General features: G+C 37.7%; 1 protein-coding gene and 1 long non-coding RNA gene across 11 annotated transcripts in view; one reads left to right on the forward strand and one right to left on the reverse strand.

The window, feature by feature from the left end:
• Positions 1–22,136, reverse strand: part of MECOM (MDS1 and EVI1 complex locus) — a 566,050-nt gene that overhangs the window by 150,340 nt on the left and 393,574 nt on the right. The window contains exon 1 of one of the 10 annotated variants that reach the window (XM_068546209.1): positions 16,354–16,622. The exons of 7 other annotated variants lie outside the window; for them this stretch is intronic. The gene's annotated coding sequence lies outside the window, so the exon portion shown is untranslated. Of the gene's footprint in view, positions 1–6,435; positions 6,455–15,706; positions 15,752–16,353; positions 16,623–22,136 lie in introns of those variants that run through there. 2 more of the 10 variants (XM_068546211.1, XM_068546214.1) reach the window with 2 other exon arrangements.
• On the forward strand, positions 16,226–21,350 carry LOC137766254 (uncharacterized). The gene is made up of 3 exons (XR_011074284.1): positions 16,226–16,292; positions 18,791–18,875; positions 21,078–21,350. It is a non-coding gene; the product is annotated as an uncharacterized lncRNA (long non-coding RNA).

Consider the following 22,136-nt stretch of genomic DNA (forward strand, 5'->3'; position numbering starts at 1 on the left):
GTTTAGGAAATTAGACAACTATCTAGAAACTAGTTTTATGGTTACGAAATTCCTGAAAACTGTTTATCTCCCCCAAATGTTTGAAAATATTCTGAAGGCCTTTGTGATTGCCTCTTTGACCCCAAAACAAATAGAGCACCGTTTCTTTGCCTCAGTGGGCCCAGAGCAATTAAAGTCAAAAGGGTATGAATCCCCCTGAACTCTGAGCTGTCCCAACAACATAGATGAGGAAGAAATTACCCCTGGCTTGGTTTTAGCCTACAGCACGCCCCCAAACCCTCCACTAGATCTTTTTGCCTAAAGTAGAAATTTGCTTAACTTGAACTTTTTATAGACTATGCCCTTGGACCCATGGTTATCAGCATTTTTGGTCGAAAGTAAACTGGTGCATCACTAAAAGGGACCCATCTGAAACCTAAGTTAAGCTATCAATTAAAGATGGAGAATCGCTCGTTACTATTGCCTTAAAATGAGGCACCCTCTTTCTCCGGTTGAGGTCGCAAACATCTATTACAGCATTTGCAGAAGTGGATCTTAGGAACTGTGTACTGTTTCCAAGGCTCAGAAGAGGGCATAATCCATAAAACCATGAAATGTGGGGACATTTGATAAAACTTCAAGAAATGCCGGTTTGTGCCACCACCCACCTCCAGGTGCCAGCCAGTGGTAGAGAAGAAGTCAAATACTAATTACAAAGGGAGACTTTATTAGATTTAAGGGGAACAGATGAGCCCAAATCCCCCTTTTTACTATCTACTGTACACTTAGCTAATGCTTCCTCCTGTGAGAAAGGCTTAAACAGTAAGCACAAACAGCACAATGAAATTGTAATAAATACTCTCTCAGCGTGGACCTGGATTATTTCAGCCACCAGCAATGTGAGCAGCTGCAGGTGTGGCACTAAATAAAGTAATATAAAGTGTCTAAATTGTAACAGTGGAAGTACTGTTTCAAGATCCTTGTCTGCTTTTTATTAATAGTCAGATTCCTTGCTATCAGCAGCCACAACTACCTTTACCCTATTATTCAGCAACAATATTTTGATAGGCAAAGATCTATTAAAATCACTGTTGATATTTTGTGACCATAGTCATTTTGGAGTCGAATAAGCGTTCAATCTTCTCACAGAAGGGGAGAACGTAAACTTGTGATTCAGGAAAAGAGGAAACCAGGGGTTACAAAGGTGGAGAGGCCAAGTAGAATGGAACAGACCCCCTCCATCAAGTAAAAAACTTGGCAGGATAACTAGAAACAGACCAACCCTAAATCTTTGGGTTCATGAGCCTTTAGTAACATACTTAACTGAAATAAAACTAATATTCCAGTGTTAAGTTTCACCTTAACATACATCAGCAGTTATAAGTAATAACACCAGGTATAAAAAGTTATAATCAGAAAGTATTCATTTTGTTTACAGAATATACCTTAAGGGAAGGTGAGACATTCCTTAACGCATTCGCGTAATTTCTAAAAAGGAGAAAAATTATCTACACAAAGAGAACTGTCAACTTTCCCTTGCTTTTTCTATCAAGAAGCATTACTTTTGGGGGAAGGTGGGCTGATCACTTATTTGAAGTTTCCTACAAAAATAGAGAGCACCAGATTTCCGAAACATTTGTTCTTGAGACAAGAACCACTAATACCTAGGAAAAAAATGTTGAACAGGAAATGCTTGACCAATGTTGCATCACAAGATATCAAAAGAATTTCACTTTGGCTACTTCAGTGAATCAAGTCAGGACATTCTTGATTTTTTCCGCAGTCTCGAGCTTCTACAAAATGAATTTTTTAAACAAAATTAGGGACACCAAAATTGTTCTAAAAGTTTCCGATGAGTGAAATAAAGTGAAACTCTTCCTCCAGAATGAAATGTAAAAATGTATTAGTGCTGAGAGAGTAGATAAACAACATTAGTGATCTGTGAATAGCATTCAGGAAATTCCATTTATCTGATGAGCCGCTGGCTAACAGAGCAGTGTTTCATATGTCACCAGCTAGCTAAAGCTCCCCATTGTGTGCACAGATTTCCTTTAAAGGCATTTTAGCATCGTTTTGCACATTAGGAGATAGTTTCCTTACAAGTGAATGGCAGACCCAAGGAAGGAGTCTTCTTCCTAGTTTTCTTTTTAAATTGATGTCCATCTGCACCTCACAGCACAGTAATTCCACAAATCCCTAACTCAGGATCCTTGTCATAGGACTGCCTGCGGCAAATCAGCCCATGAGTTTCTTTTTGAACAAGCTTTCTTTGAACACTTAAAGCCAGGGATGATTTAACAGAAAGTGTCTCAAGTCGGTGAGCTACAGCCCCTTTAGACTCTACCCAAACAAAGCTACTAATGTGTGGTCAGTTTCTTGGCAACTCCAGTCCCGGCTGATAACGCCCCTGCTTGCTATTCTCCAAGGAGCCGGCTGCTGGAAGACTGCTCGGAACCGCATCCCCTGGTGCTCCTGACGCGGGCGATCCCCCGACTGCTTGGCGCCAACCACAACATGCTACCCACCGTGAGAGAGCAGGACGCGGGCTGCTCTAGTCAGGACTTATCGTCTATCATACTGATTGACGAAACCAAGAGTGAGCAGAAAAAATAAACACGAACAGAGGCTGCAGTGTATGGGCCAGTCAGCTGGGAGTTTTAGTATTTGGCCTTGGTGATCCTACTCTCATGGTAGGTTATCTTTGCCTTGTGCTATCATTTATCATAACTTTTGAGGGCCAGGGAGAGAAACAAACCTACAATTTTTCTATTGGTTACATTCATTAGACTGCTTTCTTTTTTTCTTTTTTTTTTCTTAGCACTCCTTCCTTTGCCCCCCCATAATAATCCCATCCCCTCAATAGTATTCCCCAAAGAACAGGGAAATTAAATCTCAATACAGTTCTCCCCCTTTTACTCCTTTTCCAGCATAGATCATTGCAAGTAATTAACCTTTGTTATTCCATCAAATCTAGAATGCAAACCTCCATGTTCATTTACTTAAGTCAGACCTAGTAATCAATCTGCTTCTCTAGCAGCTCAACTCAATGAAGATCCTGGATGTTGTTCAGTTATTCGGATTACTAACATCTTCTTCTTAAATAATGGCACTTGACTTTTTCAGGCACAGACCATGTTTTGTATTGGTCTTGACAGCCACTATAAAGTACTCCCCCAAGTGTCAGTAACAAAGATGATTTGTATGTGGCTTGCAGTCTTCCAGTGTTCTAATAGCTTTCTCATTCCAACCCGGGAACATGGAACACAGGGCAGCTGGTTAAAGCTGATACAAGCATTTCTTCTCTCAGCAGGCTATTCTTGCATAACCATTTATTTTGCAAAGTTTTAAAGTGCCTGAAGGATTTAATTATGTACATAGACAACCCCTATAAACTCTATTCTAGGGTTTTATTGACTTTTGTGCTGGGCAGCTCTTAGGCATTTCAATTAAGTGTTTTTATAAGAAAAACTACAATATTGTAAAAAACAAAATTCTTTATAGATACTTCCAAACAGTTTTTTTTTTTCCCCCATTCTGATTGAATAAACTCTATTTAATTGACAGAAAAAATTCCAGGTTAATTCAAGGTTTAGTTTTTCCACTTTGGAAGAATATAGGGTTGGAGTCCCACGCAGGTTTGGGAAAAGGGACCTGCCAATATCAGTGAAGGAACCAGGGCAGAGGGAGGGGGACAAGATGAGTCTGTAACATACTCTGAAGAGTCATGAGGCTACCCGATACTGGGGAGTTTACTTAAACTCACAAGGTAAAAACCAAAATGCAAAATTTTACATGTTCCACTTAACAAGTGCAGAATAATAAATTACCAAATTCATTTGGAGCACCCGCCTGACAGGTCTAACCCTCAAAAGTCTCCAGGAGACCCTAAAGCCGCCTTTGTCTGCCTTCTTCAATTGCAGGGCTCAAGTATTTACAAGACTTCTGCAAACCTGCCTTCATTACGATGTGGGATATTTCAGTCCCAGCAGGTGGCCAACAGGAGACCAGACCTGCCCCGTGAAATATGTGATACTTTTTCATATACTTTAACCAGAAATGTGCCCCTCTGCAACTCTCCTAACTGTTCTAATTTCCCTTTCTCCTCTTAATCTCCTCAGCAAGCCATGAGCTTGCATTAAAATCTACCTAAAACATTTCACCCACAGGCAATGTAATTCTGAAACAAGCAACCAACATTTCACAGCTCTGGAGTAATAGATTAATTTGAACCTAATGCTGCTGTCGTTTACTGCTCCAAATGTTCTGGGGTAGACATAGCCCCCAGGCATGGTGCTGTGGCATGCACAACTTTGGGAGCCGGAGCTACAGTTGGCTTCACATCTGTGCATCACATTTGCCATGTGCCTCATTATCCTGCACCCCACTGTGGCTACCTGTCCCCCCTCAGCTTCTCAGCCACAGGCGATCCCATTTTTTTCCCCTCCAACTAAGAATCTTTGTTCTCCTTCTCACTTACTACATTTTTGCGAGACCTCTGCACCCAAGCCGTGGGGATTCAGTCCATGTGAACAGCTCAGGCCCTTTAGACTCTTAATTCTCCATTAGGAAGAGGAAAATCACAGCATTAAGTTTCTGACATGCCACTGCATAAATTGTGCCATGTGCAGAATCTACCAGAGTCTGTGACCAAACATGGGAGCGTGTAATAAAGCCTGGCGTTGTTGGTTTTGACTTTAACAAGTTTGGTCGGTTTCAATTATCTGTAAGCAAAAAAAAAGAGTAACTTCCAATTCCAGATTTAAGGGGGACCAAAAAAATATTCACAGAAAGGAAAGATTGTCACAACAGAAATTAAAACCAAGGGTCTTGAGCTATTTAAGGAGTCAGCATTTCAAAGCATATTGCCACAAATAGTTGACATATACAACGCCCACCCCCCCCCCAAAAAAAAAAAAAACACAAGGCTTTAAAAATACATGTAGTAAACCAGGCCAAACAGCTGCTTAAATTTTAATCCTGCTTAAACAATAAAAGAATGGTATGACTCTTTTATTGGTTTTCCATTGGAAGTGTTTGGGGCACCCATTTAACAAGAGACAGAAGAAAGTTTCAGTCCTGCCAAAATTATTTAAAATATGCAAAACTTAAATAATATCTGTCGTTATTATTTTAAAGTGTAGGTGTTATCAATAATAATAGCATCAATAATGAAATATGTAAAAAGCAACAGAATACTGGTGTTTAGATATAGAAAAACCACCGTCCTTGCCACAAGATAGAAGAAAAAATTCAAACCAGAGGAGTTAGCCTCAAAAAGACCAAAGCTATGAATAAAGAAATTTTAAAACTTATCTACGTATTACATATGACAAGCTGGATTTAGACAGTAGTCAACACGGAAGAAAGGTGGCTTAGAGCTCTTCAGTTATTTACTTGTGTGACAGGAAAATAACTTACTGTGGGAGATAGGAAATTAATTAGTTTTAAATGATCATTTTCATAAAACTAATACCTTAAAAGATAAATCAGATTCAAACATTACCTACAACCGATCACTCAGATTTTTAATCCCTCAGAGGAGAACAAAATTGAGGTCTAGGAAGAGAATTTTTTAAATGCCTTCCCCAAGTAGAAATATGCTTTGCTCTAGAAATTGTATTGGATTTCCACACCTCCCCACATAATCCTCAAAATCTACACAGTACAGAGCATTGAGTCTTGTACATTTCATTATATGCTTGAATTAATTTATCCTATATGGAATTTGTTACCTTTACAATAAAAAAGTCGCTATTCATTATGGAGAGTGGACAGATGGAACGTGTTCAGCTTAAGACATCAATAAGAAGAGAGGGAAAAACTTATAATCCATGAGGCACAGCTTTCGCCATCTGGTAGTTCCCCACTTGTCTGCCAAGACTTTTTCCCCAAATAAAAGTGAACGTTTCTCTTTGGAGTTAATGGAACATTCTTAGATACTGACCCCGAGCCTGATTTATTGATAATAAGCAACCATACAATTAAAATATTTTCCAAAAATAATCCATATTGTAGGGGAAAGTTTTGAGCCTAACTGAAAAAAAAAATTAAAACTACTCTTTCTCTAAAAGCATTATCAGATGAACAAAACAGTTTTTTGCTTTGATAAATAATAAAGGCCATTGAACAAGTTATTTCATCCCCTAGAAAAACACATTGTAAGCTACATAAATACAAAATGGTGCAAAAGAGAGGCTGGCAGTCTCAGGCTCAGACTATGTTTACACAACATTCCCAAGCCCTTTATCTGGCAGATGATGCCTGATGTGGAAGGCAAGAGGCTCCATGGACAGGTACGTCCCAAGCCACAGCTGTTACAGCATCCCTCTACCAGGACGCAGCACACAAGCCTACCACTCTTAGAAATATGTTAAATGCTATCATATACTATAAAACGTAAGTAAATCATCCCATCTATTAACTAAAACAGTGCATATACCCTTTTCATGTGTTTACCTCTCCTCCTATGTGTCTGCTTCGTATTGCTGTTGTTCTTTGCAGTAAGCTCTCTCGTCCTATGAAAGACATAGGGCCAGTTCTTTGTTTATTAGTGCAGTAGCTCCAGATCCTATGAATAATATTAGGAAACATACAGCCATTTCTCTGGCAATTGTCTAGCATTTAAAAAGATCCTTGTGTGGAAGAAAAGCTAACTACCTAATTTTTGTATTCCAGGATTAACAAAGGACTTTACTATAACAATGTAACAGCATATAATGAAATGTACAAGAGTCATTGTTACAATGTAACAATGTTACATTGTGACATTGTAAATTCTTAAAAGAATTTCTAAAATTTATTAGCAATTTAGACAATACACATTTATTAAACACTTACTATGTGCTTAGCTCACAACCCCCAAAATGTGGACTAAAATGTGATGGATATGCTATAGTACTTTTGACACTGAGAAATTTAAAAAAAGAAAAACCTTACTGGCATATATATAAACTGAATTTTGGGACACCAAGGCTGACTACACAAAATATATTTTTCTCTAAATTGCTCTGTTAAAAATGTGATGGAGTAAAATTAAACCAAAGCTTGAATCAATATGATACCAGCTAGGTGATTGTCACCAGTTGCTCTACTGAGCTGCTCAATTTCCTCGCCTTTAAGATGAGAATTATTATAATGATACCTACATCATAGAATCATTATGAAGATTATTAAGATAATACGTGTAAGAGCTTAGGATAGTATCTGACACAGCATAAAAATAATATATCAGCTATTATTATTTTTATTAAGTTTGCTTTCAGAATTTTTAACAAATTTTAAACCATTTAACATCATTGGAATCATATTAAAATTATTTGTGAAAACTACCCCAAACCAACTAATCCAAATCTATGAGGGTAAATATAATGTGTAGCTAGAATTGAGACCCTCTGATGAAGATGTTAAAATTCTACAGATTGGCAACCCCCAAATGATTTGCTTTGGTTACTTCCTTGTGTTCTCCTGCAGCAAAGCCTAGCTCAGTGATTTGCATATAGTAGATGTGCAATTATCAGATAAAATAGAAAACTGCTAAATCTACCTCTCAGTTTGCATTGCATGAATTCTTGGTCTTAGAGTTGTTTCTACACATGGTAAAACATGTTCAAGAATGCATTCCTAAGCATTGTTCAGGGAATACCCTTTTGTCTCATATTTATTTGACATCTCTCCATTAGTACCATTATGGGCTGAATTACATCCTCCCAAAATTCATATATTGAAGCCCTAACCCCAACCCAATACCTCAGAATGTGGCTGTATTTGGAGATAGGGTCTATAAAAGTGGTTAAGCTAAAATGAGTCATTAAGGTGGGCCCTAAACCAATCTGACTGGTGTCCTCAGGAGAAGAGAAAATTTGGATGCACAAAGAGGGACCAGAGATACACACACACAGAGGAAAGGTCATGTGAGTACACAGAGAGGTGGCCATCCACAAGCCGAGGAGAAAGGCCTTGCAGTCTGTGGTATTTTGTGATGGTAACCTTAGAAAACTAATTCAACTCCATTCATCTTCCCACTCATTGACTCATCCATGGGTAGGGTTCCAGGATCCCCCTCTCTCACAAAAGTTCTATCGCCCAACATATTCTACAATGTATCATATTTATTTACATGTCTGAAAGCCCACAAAACTGAGATTTCTTAAACTAGAGACTATCTAATTTATCCTTGTCTACCTAACATCTACCTATGTACCTGGCATAATTGCTGAATGAATGAGTGAATGAATGAACAAACACCAAAATGATTACCAAGTCAAATAAATGAATAATGAGTGCTTATAAAAAATGGAAGAGAAACTCCCATAACAGAACCTTTTCTGACTGTTTCAAAACCCTACACCTGATATGCAGTGCCACCTACTAGCGCCACTGATAAGCAAAGCACACGGACATAAATATCCAAAGAAAAAGACGGAACAACACACAGTTCTATGATCTCTGGACTACTATGCACAATTCAATCAAAAAAAACCTACATATATTCCTTGCTTAAGATCTGCAAATCTTCCCTGGCTCCTTGCCCGAGGCAGAGGTATGTTCACTCTAATTCAAGCCAATCTGTATCCTTTCTACTTTAAGGACTGTAAAAGCGTTGCTGAGATTTGAAAATCTGGCCTGATATGGCAACGAGCTTTTAAAAACTTTGATCCTTAAGAATCTATTTTTAAATAAAGTTATGTGGTAATAAAATGTGAAAGTCTGGATTGCATTGATATGGAATTATGGAATTGTTGATAAGTAATAACATTTTGGGTACAATGACTTTAAACATAGTTTAAAGCCAAACAGAGTCCTAGGATACCACCGCCGTATTATGGGCATTTTCTATCACTCATTCATAGCACAAAAAGCCAGAAGGTGGCCCTCAGGGATTACACACAGTGTAATGACACAACAGGGAATTAAGGTGAACCAACCAATTTAAGTTTCAGTCTCTCCCCTTCTATAATTGACTGGAACTGAGGTTACAGAGCCTCCTTCAAAATTTGTTTTAAAAATACAATAAAACAGTGTGAGCGGACATCTTATTTTTATTGGTACTTATATTCTGCATACGATTAAGCACAAACTTGCAAAGAATTAACCACTCCACCAACCCATTGGATCTGTTATCAAACTTGCAAGAGCCAGGAATGTTTTGAAGGGAAATGGGGGCGCGTGACCTGAAGCCCACTCCCTTGGGTCAGTGCATGCTGGGAGGGGAAATGAGCTACAGAGCAGACAATTTTCAGCTTCAGTGGTTTTACTTTCTTTACCAGGCCTCACGAAAACACACTGACAAAACAAAGGACACAAAATTAATGACCCATGCATTCTGTCAATTGACTCTTAGTAGCAGTGGCCAGTTCACCTTAATTTTTTTGTTCACATTGAACATGTAGCCCAAGGCATTGGTTAAGGTTCACTTAAGAATTCTTCAAAGGCATCACTTGGTTTTCATTAATTTGTTAACTGTAACTTCTCCTTTCTGCTGAGGAACCCACAAACCAAGTGAAGGCCTTTATGCAAAAATGAAAGAACAAAAGGTAAATGTTTGACCAACCAGCCCTTCTTTTGCCTCCAGAGCAATCATTTCTCCTTCATGAATATTACAGTAAATGATATCCACCGGATTTTTCTAGAACTTAAACTATATTTAAACCTTCTTGATTTTCTCAGAAATCCAAGTGTCAACTCACAGCTATTGTAGAGGGATAAGTAACACTGTAGCTTGTTATTTCTGTGAGTAATTATTTCCCAAAGACTGTGGTCTTTAACCAATAATTTTTTATGAAATCTAATTTGAGCATACATAAAATATGGTCGATATTTGGCCTTGGGACTTCCCTGGTGGTGCAGTGGTTAAGAATCCGCCTGCCAATGCAGGGGACACGGGTTCGAGCCCTGGTCCGGGAAGATCCCACATGCCACGGAGCAACTAAGCCCGTGCGCCACAACTACTGAGCCCATGTGCCACAACTACTGAAGCCCTCACGCCTAGAGCCCAGGCTCCGCAACAAGAGAAGCCACCACGATGAAAAGCCCGCGCACCGTAACAAAGAGTAGCCCCCCGCTCGCCGCAACTAGGCAAAGCTTGCGCGCAGCAACGAAGACCCAACGCAGCCAAAACTGAATAAATAATTGAATTAATTAATTAATTAATTTAAAAATATATTTGGCCTTAGATAAAATTTAAGAATCAACAAAAAAGCAATAAGAATTCAAAAAGATGTGTAATGGAACTTAGTACTTTCGTACCTGTACAAAAATTATACCACTTTTAAGATGATGGTAACACTTTGCATTGAAATTTTCTTTCACTTACTGGCGCACAATGGACAGTTTGATATTACAGTAAATTTTTCTGTTTGGTCAAAAGTTACAAGAAGGTTCATCTCTATGAACATCTTTCTTCGTAAAATTGCAAAAAAGTTGAACAGTTTTCCAAGGACACATAAATAATGAATACTGAGGCACCAATGGCAGGGTCAGAGTTTTCTTTATCAACTTGAAACCAGAATATAGGGTGAGGCAACAGTTGCTTTCAAGCCTCGCAGGAAGTTGGTAGTTTCAACATTTCTCTTTATTAAAAAACAGTATCAAGACAGTTCTAAGTGCGACGGAGTCTACCATGAGGCCATTTGGTAGTTTTTAGCAAAGGAAATGGATCCCATGAAGCAAATGTACCATTCCTTTCTAAAAGCTTCTCAGACAGTTATAAAATATGATAGCAACGCTTGGTTGGTACAACTTCACATTAGTTGCATCTGTCAGCATTTCCATTACAAACCCTTGATTTTCAAGGTTTTATAAGTCAGCTGTGAAAAGTTGCTTTAGAAAGAAAGTTGGCAAGGCAGTCTCAGCCAGGGAGTTTATCAAATCGAACAAATCTTTGTTTAGCTATCTCTCAGTTCTGTGAGCCAAGGTCTACTCCCAGTTAGACATGCCAAACTTCCAGTGACTTCAATGCCAGAGAAAGGTTTTTTCTCTCTCTTTAAATTCACTTCACAAGAGCTTCTCTCATTCTTGCTTCAGAAGCCGCCAGGATCCAGCTCATATCCTGTGTAACCCAGTGGGAGAGGAGCCACATCATATGTAACCCTGTAGGACATATGAATCGAGTCTTGGCCAAGTGTCTCCGGCATGAAGTGTGGTCAGCACTACAGAGAGATGTGGAACTTTTGAATATGTGTGCAATTAAAATGTAGGCACATCATACTACTGCTTGCAAAGTGAAGTGGCACTAATTTATTAAAAGCCTTGTTGACTGTGGGAGCATGTGTGTATTTCAGGGGAGTTCTAATTACTTAGCATATGAATTTACTGATACACTGTCTTTGAAGAAGCAGAGGAAAAAAGACAATCCGAACCATGTATATCATGTATAGCATACCTGTTGTATAGTCTTTTATATATATTTATTTAATTGAGATTTTGATGTTGGAATTTATTATAGACGTGTTCTTGCTCAGAAGTGGGTGTAGATCAGTTCTAATCAAATATAAAATTACACTATTTATAAACTTATAAGAAACTTAGAAGAGATAGCTCTGGACAGGATAGTATAATAGTTCATTTTTAAGATTGTATCAAAATATTTTGTAAGATATTTATCCTTACATGCAATAAATTTCATCTAGTTATTCATTTAGATAGATATACTAGTCTAGATATCTTTGACACATAAGAATACAAATCAGACAAAAATTCTTCACAAAATCAATTTTAAGTTTGAGAGGGGAGGGAAGACATACGTGGAGACTACCATGATAAATGCCCTAAATGCTAGGCATCAGAAGAGAACAGAAAAGGTGTTTCAGTAGATCAGAAAGTGGAGATTTATGGGATATGCCCAAGGGCATATTACTATTAATAAATCTGTACTACAATTTAGTAAAATATTTAAATATAGTAACATTCAAATATTTAAATTTGATATAAAACAAGTTTAACATTTACAACTATAATGTATAGTTTTATAAATACTTAATTTGTATATTTAAATATAACATCCATTGAATTAATAATGGTCATGTCTCAGACTAATTCCTTCCTTATTGACAGTTTACACTTAGAAGTATCGTCACAACAAATCTGTTAACAACATTTGAGGCTGTGAATTTACACATTCCAGGTAGCTGGCCTACAGAGGCACTAAACGACACCACATGGCAAATTCAGGTGTCACCAACAGTTTTATAAAGGCCTGGCCTCGTCAGAAGGCTTTTGTAGATGGCAGGCTAGCAGATGGCTAAAGCCAGGTATGGTTTGGGTTTGTTCAATGTCTTAATCTATTTTCAAACTCTGGATTTGGCAAAACCAAAACCACATTTTGCCAAGTACTTTCTCCCTTAATTTTTAAGCCCATGTGCATTTTCAGTGAAATTTAATCCATATGTTTCTTATTTTTTTACACTTAACTCATCAAATATTTTTCTGTAAGAGCCATTTGACATTCAAAAGCCTTGTGAGTCTTTTTGAAAACTAGAAGTTTTTCAGCTTTTTTTTAAACTAAAGGTTTTTAGCATTTCCCCCCCCCCCCAAAACAGGAAGTCGCAATCTGCCAAGTATAAATGAATGTGAACATGAACACAGTATGTTAATCCAATGCCAAAAGGCTTGAATTTGGTTGGAAACTTCAACTTCACAAAAGTGCCCACAATTTTTAAAAAAATACTCCTTTGTGAATCTGTCTGAACCTAGACAATGACTGACAGAATTTGAATTTTAAAAAACGAACTTTACCAAAGCTGACCAACGAGAGGGGCAAGAAACATCTCTTCAGCATTTCACAAAAGGAATTCTCATCATCCGTTTGTAAAATGATCAACTGCTGTTTCTTTCTTTCTTTAGCTATTATATTTCATTTTCTAAAAATTGTTTGGAATATACACCAGTAAGAAATAAATTAATTATCAGGACCTTAAAGTTATATATTTTCATGATAGAAAGACATAGATTTATGTATTATATATTTATTCGGAAACTTTATTGCTTATGGAATACATCAGTGTATACTTCATATTATTTTTTGAATTTATATATTTGCAGAACATTTCTCCCAGAAAAAAAAAGCAGTGAGAATTTTTAGAATGGCTTAATACAACTTAATGCCAACATATAAATTCAATAGGAACGTACTTAGAGAAGCAACCCTAACAAAGAAGCAATCAGACAGCCTACCCTCATCACATTTTATACTTTGTAGCCCAGCCATATTTTACACAGCTAGGCTCATGGCAGGCACCCAATACATTCTTATCAGATTAAGTTGAATTGAATCCGATAGCATAAGTGATGAGTTATATTGTGATGATCCAAAGAATAATGACACTGTAATTCCTATAATATATTTAATAATTTCTTGTCAAAATCATATATATAAGTTATTCCTCATAACTATTGTGTGATGCCATTTTTTTATCAATTCAAATTCTCTCTTCTGAGTTCCCATGGCCATTAAGTTACAACTCTGTTATAGCACTAAGCTTCAGGGAGGAGAAAGTGAAAATCTTGGAGTGAACATCTGAAATCAACCAGAAGCTGTCATTGGGAAGCAAAAGAAAGGCTGAGGTCTATGGGTGTGATGAGTCATCTAGCATATCCCAAATACCTTTCCAGGAAGGCAATCCCCGGAACCCATCATCAGAGGACTCGGCCTCTAAACCTAGGAACCAACTTTCAGCTTTTACTCTAGCCCAAAAGTCACTTTTCTCATTTTCCTTATGACACTCAATAGATATCTCAGTAGATATCTTTTTTCCTTTTTCGTACCTTATATGAGAGTTTGTCTGAAAGTAATATTACCATGTTTGTCAAGAACACGAAACCTCAGGAAAGTATTATTCAACTTGGTTTCTTTTTTGTTTCTGAGACAATGTGCTGTTAGAGTGGTGAGGTCACTGTCTGAGATTCTCAAGCCAAGAGATGTTCCAAGAGTCTCTCCTAACCCAATTCAGCAGATACTCATTTGTTCATTCACCAAATGCTGGTAAACACCTACTTTGTTTCGGACACTCTTCATGACCAAAGTTCTTGCCCTCTTGAAGTTTGCATTCTAATAGTGACTTCATCGCTTTGATAGCACATTACCTCAGAAACAAAACGATTTTTGCGCATTTCATTTCAGTTTTAATATTGAGACATCCCACTGAATGCTACTTTCCCAAATTTTCATGTTCTTGACAAACATGATAATATTACTTTCAGATAAACCCTCGCATAAGGTATGAAAAAGGAAAAAGATATCTATTGAGATATCTATTGAGTATCATAAGGAAAATGAGGACAGAAAAAAAAAAAAAAAAAAACTTTTGGAAAACATTCCAGAAGACTTAGAATGTTCTAGGGCAATGAAAACAGTTGTAAGTGGACAGAGGAGGCTGATACATGATGCAAACAGGAGAGCAGAATGATAGCTCTAGGTGTAGTCTTGAACCTCACCTAGTCCAGCAACGGCAAAACCAGGACCCACGAGTGTCCTTCTCTCCTCACAATGCTGTGGCTACCTTTGCTGTTGGCAGAACATGGAACCAGATCACAGATTCTGAAACTGTCCGAAGGACCAGAGATCTACCAAAGCAAAGGATGCATGAGAGTTGAAACCTATTTGACTTCCCTGATAATCCATCTCCTTCATGTTTAGATAACTTGCCCATGGTCACACAGCTACTAATTCTTCACGTTGCTTGCAGTGGTTTTCATAATTGACAGAGAAGCAAACAGCTTAAGTTGGAAGAGAAAGGAAGGCTGACATCCGCCAAGTGCCCAGGACACAAAACCAACACAACATCTCACTTAACACACCAATCTTGTGAACTAAGTAGCATCCCTTTTATACATTAGAAGCCCATGCAATCCTTCCTAGTCAGATACCATACCTAAACTGCCACAACAAACAAACAAACTTGCAGAATCTGGTTTTTCTCTGTGCTTGTATTGCCTCTTTTGGACACTAGGTATAGGCACCCTCTCACGGGGGACGTAGGTAGTTGTAGATTATTAAACAAAACAAAATGGTGTAGCTCAGGGGAAGCCTCGATGATCAGCCTCTTTATTTTTCTGTTTCCTCTTGAGGTAAATAGGCTAGAAGATGTGAAATAGTTTGATCTCCTTGGAAGTAAGATGTTAGTTTAGAAGCTCAAAATAATCTAGTCCTAATTTGCTATGGCGGCACAGACTTTATTGGTCAAATTCATTACAATTGTCTAGTGTTTGCATCAAAATCTTGTGTTGTTATGACAACCGTTTTCAAGCCCTGACTTCTGTATTGTGGCTTAAACGTGATAAATTCCCACTTTCAGAAGACATCCAGCTGGTAAGCTTACTTCAACTGCCAAGATGATGTCCCACAATTTCCACATCTGCTTCAACTCCTCTGTCACAGCCTCATTACTAATTTTTTTCTCCATTTTTTAAGAATTGGGATAATTTTGTTTCCCTGGAGCAGGCTGTAAGTGCACACCCAAGTCAGACTGTTACTTCTGAGTGGCTTCAATTTACGGATGAGATGTGTTTGTACCTTATGTTCCGCGTAAGTCCTCTCCTGACTTTCTCAATAATTTGACTTTATGACAAAATTTAGGTGATCTCAAACAAAAAGGAAACCCAGAGATATTTAACCCATTTTAAATATTCATTCTCTAGTTTTTCTAGAATTCTGTCAGAAAACTCTTCAAAAATACTTAGCCTCATCTAGTTTCAAATCAAACCAATATAAATAATGGGTAGAATTACTAACCTGCAGGGAATGTCATCCTAAATTTCCTGGCGCTGACTATGTAACCATAAGCATGACTGGTGCATTTACTGGAGGCAGTATATACTGTGTAATGTTCCCTGAAAACTCATGTAACTAATGCAATATGATAACCACTAGGGTGCTACTGTGACGTAAAGGACATAGTACAATCTTATCCAATTCAAACAAGAAAAAAAATAGTTGACTTTAATGGTCCTGCCCTCCAAACAAATGCATTGCCTGTTCTACTGAACTTAAAATTCCAGGTTATATATAAGTTATCCTGAAATAAAAGTAATTCAGTGGCATACACATTCCAGCACCAACATATGATTTTACTCTTTGATCAAATATTTCTAACAGTGATTTTAAGGAATCAAGTGCTATACAGGACATGACATTTACTGAGAGAATGTAAGAGGAAAATAAATGGATTCAATAGCACAGATTTCAAGTTGGCAGAAGATGGAACTAGTCTAAGAGGAGACATGTTTCCACTCGGGGAGTTGTTGGATGTTGATATCAAAGTGTTTTAAGCTGGATCCAGCAGATATGCTCAGGCATCAGCAGAAGGAAATTCAGAAAGGTAAGCTCTGAACCACAGGACAGGAAAGATGGAAGAGAGCGTCGAGGCTCCCTGCTCTTACCTTCTCATACCCTCATTTCCAGGATCTTACAGATGTGGAAACGGAGCTGTAATTTCCAAGGGTCCCAGTCCCATCAGAGCAGGCTTACAGCCATCTAACTTCCAAGATGCCAAGATGCTGATTCTCCTGAAATAAGTCCTAGGGCAGGAAGAGCTGGAGCTGGGCAGAGACTGCTTCATGGCAGCCTTCCAGGGAGACGGCCAGCACAGTGATAATGGATGTAAGACGAGTGACTCATAAGATGTTAGAGCTGGTTTTAAAAAACTGAATTAAAACGATATCCATGATGAAAGAGAGAGAGAAAGAAAGAAAGAAAGAAAGAGGGAGGGAGGGAGGTAGGAAGGAAAAAGGGAAAGGAAAGGAAAGGAAAGGAAAGGAAAGGAAAGGAAAGGAAAGGAAAGGAAAGGAAAGGAAAGGAAAGGACAGAGCAGAACAAAGCTAGAGAAGTATAAATAGCCTGGTGTAAATGTACCTGGCCTCCAGCTAAGGCTACAATATACATTATAAACACCAAACACTGTCAAGAGCATTTTAAGAAATTGGTCATCCCTTTCCACCACTTTGTGAGTAATGCTTGGGAATGGGATAAAAAAATAATAATGGCCTCCAGGGAATGTTTAAGAATGAGGTAATTTGCATGCTTCTTCCAGAAAACATTAAGTGTATCCTTCTCCTCTGCCAGGATAATTTTGAATTTCTGGCATCAAAGCTGAAATTTTCTACCAAAGTTGATCAATCTCCTGTTACCACTCTGTATTTGTGTTGGAGTAACAGTTTATTCTATGCAGTGTTAGACTGAGGCTAGTCAGCTATGTAATCTTAAGGTTTTTATTCAGGGCCTCATTGAAGAAAATCCCCAAACTTCGTGTAGACCAATTTTTGCGCAATTTTTCGATACTAATTCTTCCGATTTGGGGACCATGGCAACTCAGCCAAGGAGGGTGAAAATGATTACTTCTCTAAAGAAAGACCTTGGTTTATTCTCTTCTTCCTTCCCTTTTTTCCTTCTATCACATAATATTTTGGCTTCTTCTCCACCATCACGTAAGACCAGTGAAGTGTGGAACAGCTGCCTGAATTATGTGGTTAATTGCTTCTACTTTCTTTAGAGATGTCAAATATATATGGTATTTTGATACATGCCTATCTTGATATCTTATTTCACAAGAAGTCAACTACCATGTGCAAACAGAGGTAATGAATGCATTAAAAGAAAAAGTAGATTTTAGAAATTCATGACAAATACATTGAGGTAGAATCATAGAAAGATCGTAAAAACCAGAGTGTAGTGGTAGGAGGTACTTTAGAGTTTATTTACTCACAATCATCTCTTTCTCATAGCTTTGAAATTGAAGCCCAGGGAAGTTAAGGCAACTTGCCTAAGTCATAGATTATTTCCAGTTGCTCATTTAAAAAAAGATAAATCCATTGGTATCTCCATTGCTGTTCTCCTGAATTCTGCTGAGTTGATTGCCATATTAAACCAAGGATTAACCTCTCGCTCCTTTCTCTGACCTTTGTGCTTCTGAGTTTGTTGCTGTAGTTATTGCTTTTGGGGATTTTTTTTTTGTTTTTCTTTTGTTGTCTTGTTGTTTTGGTTAGGTTGTACTAGCTCACCTTTTAGATGATACTTCAGGGATTTTGTCTAGCAACTCTGAGTATACCCATACCAATTTTCTGTGAATGGGGAGTGATCAATATGACTATGTCATTCAAAGTCACAAAATGAAAATTTTACACAAAGAATTTAAGCACCTCCACTGCCCTAAAGAATTCTAAAACCTATCAAGTCACATGGAGGTATTTAAGATTAATAATATCGACTATTATCTGTTTTCAGTTAAAAAGTGCCTTCATAATGTACCCACATGTTTAATCTCATTTAACACTTTAAAAAAAACCAATAAAGCGACCATTTTAGCATTCCTATTTTATAGATAAGACTGAGGCCACACACTGGACACTGACAATGTGGTATCTGGGGTTTGGAATCCCAAATCTCAGTCACTGTCTACTTTACCATTAATGAATAAAATTCTTCAAGTTGAAATATTGAGCTACTATGGCCGACACTTCCTCTATCAAGGTCTGTCCTAATGAGTTGTGTCATATTTACCAGGTCAAGGGAGCCAAGACAGAAGCCAAGACAATAGGGCAAAGTGTCCTACACATTTTTTGTTTTTGTTTTCTTAACTGCTGGCTACTTTCTCTTGGAGAAACAATTTGGGCTGCCCTAATAGCTACCACTTTGCAACTCTCCATGGTTCAATCTTTTTTCCCCACATATCTTAAGGTAGTGACTGAAAACTTATGTTATCCAATATGTCTGGCTTAAAGATCAGTCCTGAGAACGGCATTTAATATTATGATTAGGTTTTTTGGTTCTGTTGTGATCATGCTTTTTCTTCTTTTCCTCAAAATGTCTTCTATTTTTCAGTGTAAGGCCTTCTTGAGTCCAGGGAATATTGACCAAAAGCATTCAACGAAGAATATATTCACTAAAAGCAGAGGAGTGTACTGAGGTAAGTGCCCCGTCTCGGGAGCCTGATTATGTGGATTCAAATCTCAACTTCACAGCTCACTAGTTGTGTGACCTTGATCAAGTTATTTAACCTATTTGCGCCTCAGTGTTGCCCCCTGTAAAATGGGTTCTTAGGAGAGTTTAATGAGTTAATGCTTATAAAGTGCTTAGAATAGTGACTGACACAAAGAAACTATTCACATGTTACCTATTATGATGAAAGCATGTATAAAATGGAGAAAATGGTGATTAATCTCTAATTTTTTATCAGTTGGTATTAATAGCTTTGTGTTCCTTTATTTTTTGATAATGCTGGATTCCCTGACATTTGGTCCACTAAATGTTTCATTTACATTGGTTCCAAAATTGGCTAAGCTTATCCCATTGTGAAATTTGCCTTTTAAAAAGCATACATCCAGTGACCAGAGTTCTAAAGAGCTCACATTGAAACTAACAAATAAAACTCATCTGTTGTGATATGTTCATTTTCATTAAAAAGACATCAGTCTGCTCTGAGCTCCCATTAGAAATAGAACTTAATCTCTGACAGGCGTTTCTCATTTTCCAGTTATTCTCTAGGGAGTATACATTGGCATGCTGGCAATGATTTTTTTTGGCTCTGTACTGTGGTTGCAAATGGTGTCATTGTTCTTGGTTAACTCTGTGAAAAGTCAGCCTACCCCTCTCATTTTTTTGGCTTCACGCTAAAGTAGCCTTCATGGCAGAGAACTCTATGAGTTTATCAGTCTTTATTCACTGCCCATATTCCAACATGATCAAACTCTGCTAAAATAGCTATACACTGAGCTTTATTTTCCCCTCCTTTTCAGTTTCTACACTTGTCAAGGATGATAATATATGTTGAAACAAAATCTAGATTTTTCTATTTGTTGGTCAATACAGGAGTTTCTGAGAGAAACAAGACAGGATAAATAGTTATTCTTAAATTTCCTTGCAGGCGGAGAAACAGGTTTGGTTGTCACTTGTTAATGCATTTTGCCACTGAATATTTTAAACTACTTAGTCATACTTAGGACAGATGTTCAACAAATCATTAATGAAAAGATGGCCCTTAATGTGTGTCAGAATTCAGTGTATAGACTAGCGGTTGGTTCTAATGATTCCAAGGATATGAGAAAGAAACAATGAAAAACATTCCATGATCATAGACTACTTTTTCCCTAAGTAGTTTGTTCATTCTCTTTGGAATCCTACTTGCATAATAAAGTTTCCTCTCAAGTTGTTTCTTTATAAACAGTGTAAACATTAACAGCCTCTGTCTGAAATAGTAGATCTTAAATAAAAGTTAAATTAATATAATTTTACATTGTTATAAGAGCCAAAGTGATATTCAAGAAGACAAAAAATTTATTTTACTAAAAGATCTAAACTATATTTCTTTGGCTTTTATTCAATATCAGATTTTACATGCATAAAGAGCACTATGTATATTGACTAATTGTGCAGTGTGTCAAATTATTGATGTAAGTCATTCAAAGTTCTGTGTAGATCAGCCACAGTCAGCTGCTCCTTTTTTTCCAGGAAAAAGGAAATAGACACACTGGGCTGAGTCCTTTGCAAGTTCCATTATTTGCTCATCAAATAATTATGGAATGTCTGGATTGGACCAGGCCCTGATCCAGGTGCTTGGAAAAGTTGGTGGAGGGATCAGAAGAAAGACATGCTGCTCTATAGGAGCTTCCACTGTAACTTCTAATAGCAACATCCTAAATTTTAAAAATAATAAGTCTTTGCCACTCCTGGCCGAAGACTGCTGCTGACCAAAGGCACATTACTGATAACAATATGCCTTTATTTCACAGCATACTGGCACATACTTTGGTATTTGACTATCACAACAGGAGAATAGGCCTTTGTGCCTAAAGTGCCCTTCTTGACCAAACTCCTACTCAAATGGAAAAGCTCAGCTCAACTGCTTCCTCCAGGAAGCCTTCTCCGACTCATTATGGAAATCAATTTTAGGTTACACAACATGTGTCTCAGATATCAAGGAAATGATGTCTCCAGTTCCCATATCACATCAATTCCTTATTTAATCCCCTCGTTTCCCAGCTTCTCTTGCACTGAGCTAGAGTCATGTGACTGAGTATGACAAATGGGAGGTAAACAAAGGTGATGAGTCACTTGAGTCTAGGCACTTTAGAGTTGGTGATTCTTCTCCATTGCTCTCTTCCTCTCCCAGGGTAACTATCAAGCCTTGTGTTGCAATGGTAGCATCACAAAGAAACCTGAGTCCTCAAGCTCATTTCTGGAGAAACCTCCACCAACCAGCACTGAACACTGATGGAGCGAGAGATCTACTGTTGCTGTGCTAAGCCATGAGATTGGGGGATTTGTCTGTTGAGGCAACTGACATTAATGACTGTGACTAATACAGTGACAGAAAGAATGAACTTCTTTTGTTTTTGCCCAAAGAGGCACATCTCCTACATAGGAGACAAGGAGTGATGTTAAAGATGCACCAGGCTGCTACCTACCACCTCTGCAGTGGCTGGAGCAGGGCTGGGGATGGGCACTCCTTTCCCCAGTTCGGCTGCCTCTTTCCCAAACACTTTCTCCTGTCTTTTCTCTTGATCCCAAACAGGAAAACTCATAAATCACCCTTTAACAATGAGCTGAGTATACATTAGCTATTTGTTACTTTTTCTTCAAGATAAAAGGTATTTAAGTCCTGTCACTGAAAATGGAAGGAGCAGGTGCTCCTTGTGTAAATCTCTCTTTAGATCATATACAGAGCACTTCACACACACACACAAACACATACACACACACGGAGTCTACTTTTAAACATTCTTTTACTCATAAATAGGATGGTTGAAAGAAAGGAGAAAGTTAATTCTAGATTCCAATTAATTTCACCGCTGAAATAGTAAAGAAAATTATGTTTGCTTTCTTAAAGTAAATGGAAGTTAGACTATCAAAGGTTAGTAAAGATTGCTTATTAATAGCTCAGCCGCATACCAGGGAGATCAGCTTGGTGCTTTGTGACCACCTAGAGTGGTGGGATAGGGAGGGTGGGAGGAAGACGCAAGAGGGAAGAGATATGGGGATATATGTATACGTATAGCTGATTCACTTTGTTATACAGCAGAAACTAACACACACCATTGTAAAGCAACTATACTCCAATAAAGATGTTTAAAAAAAATAAATGTACTTTAAAGGGAACAAATAAATTACTATGGAAAAGAAAAAATAAATAAATAAAAAAAATTTAAAAAAACATAACCAGCCAAAAAAA

Source organism: Eschrichtius robustus, chromosome 6 (genome assembly GCF_028021215.1).
Source record: "Eschrichtius robustus isolate mEscRob2 chromosome 6, mEscRob2.pri, whole genome shotgun sequence".
In the NCBI taxonomy this organism is placed as follows: Eukaryota; Metazoa; Chordata; class Mammalia; order Artiodactyla; family Eschrichtiidae; genus Eschrichtius; species Eschrichtius robustus.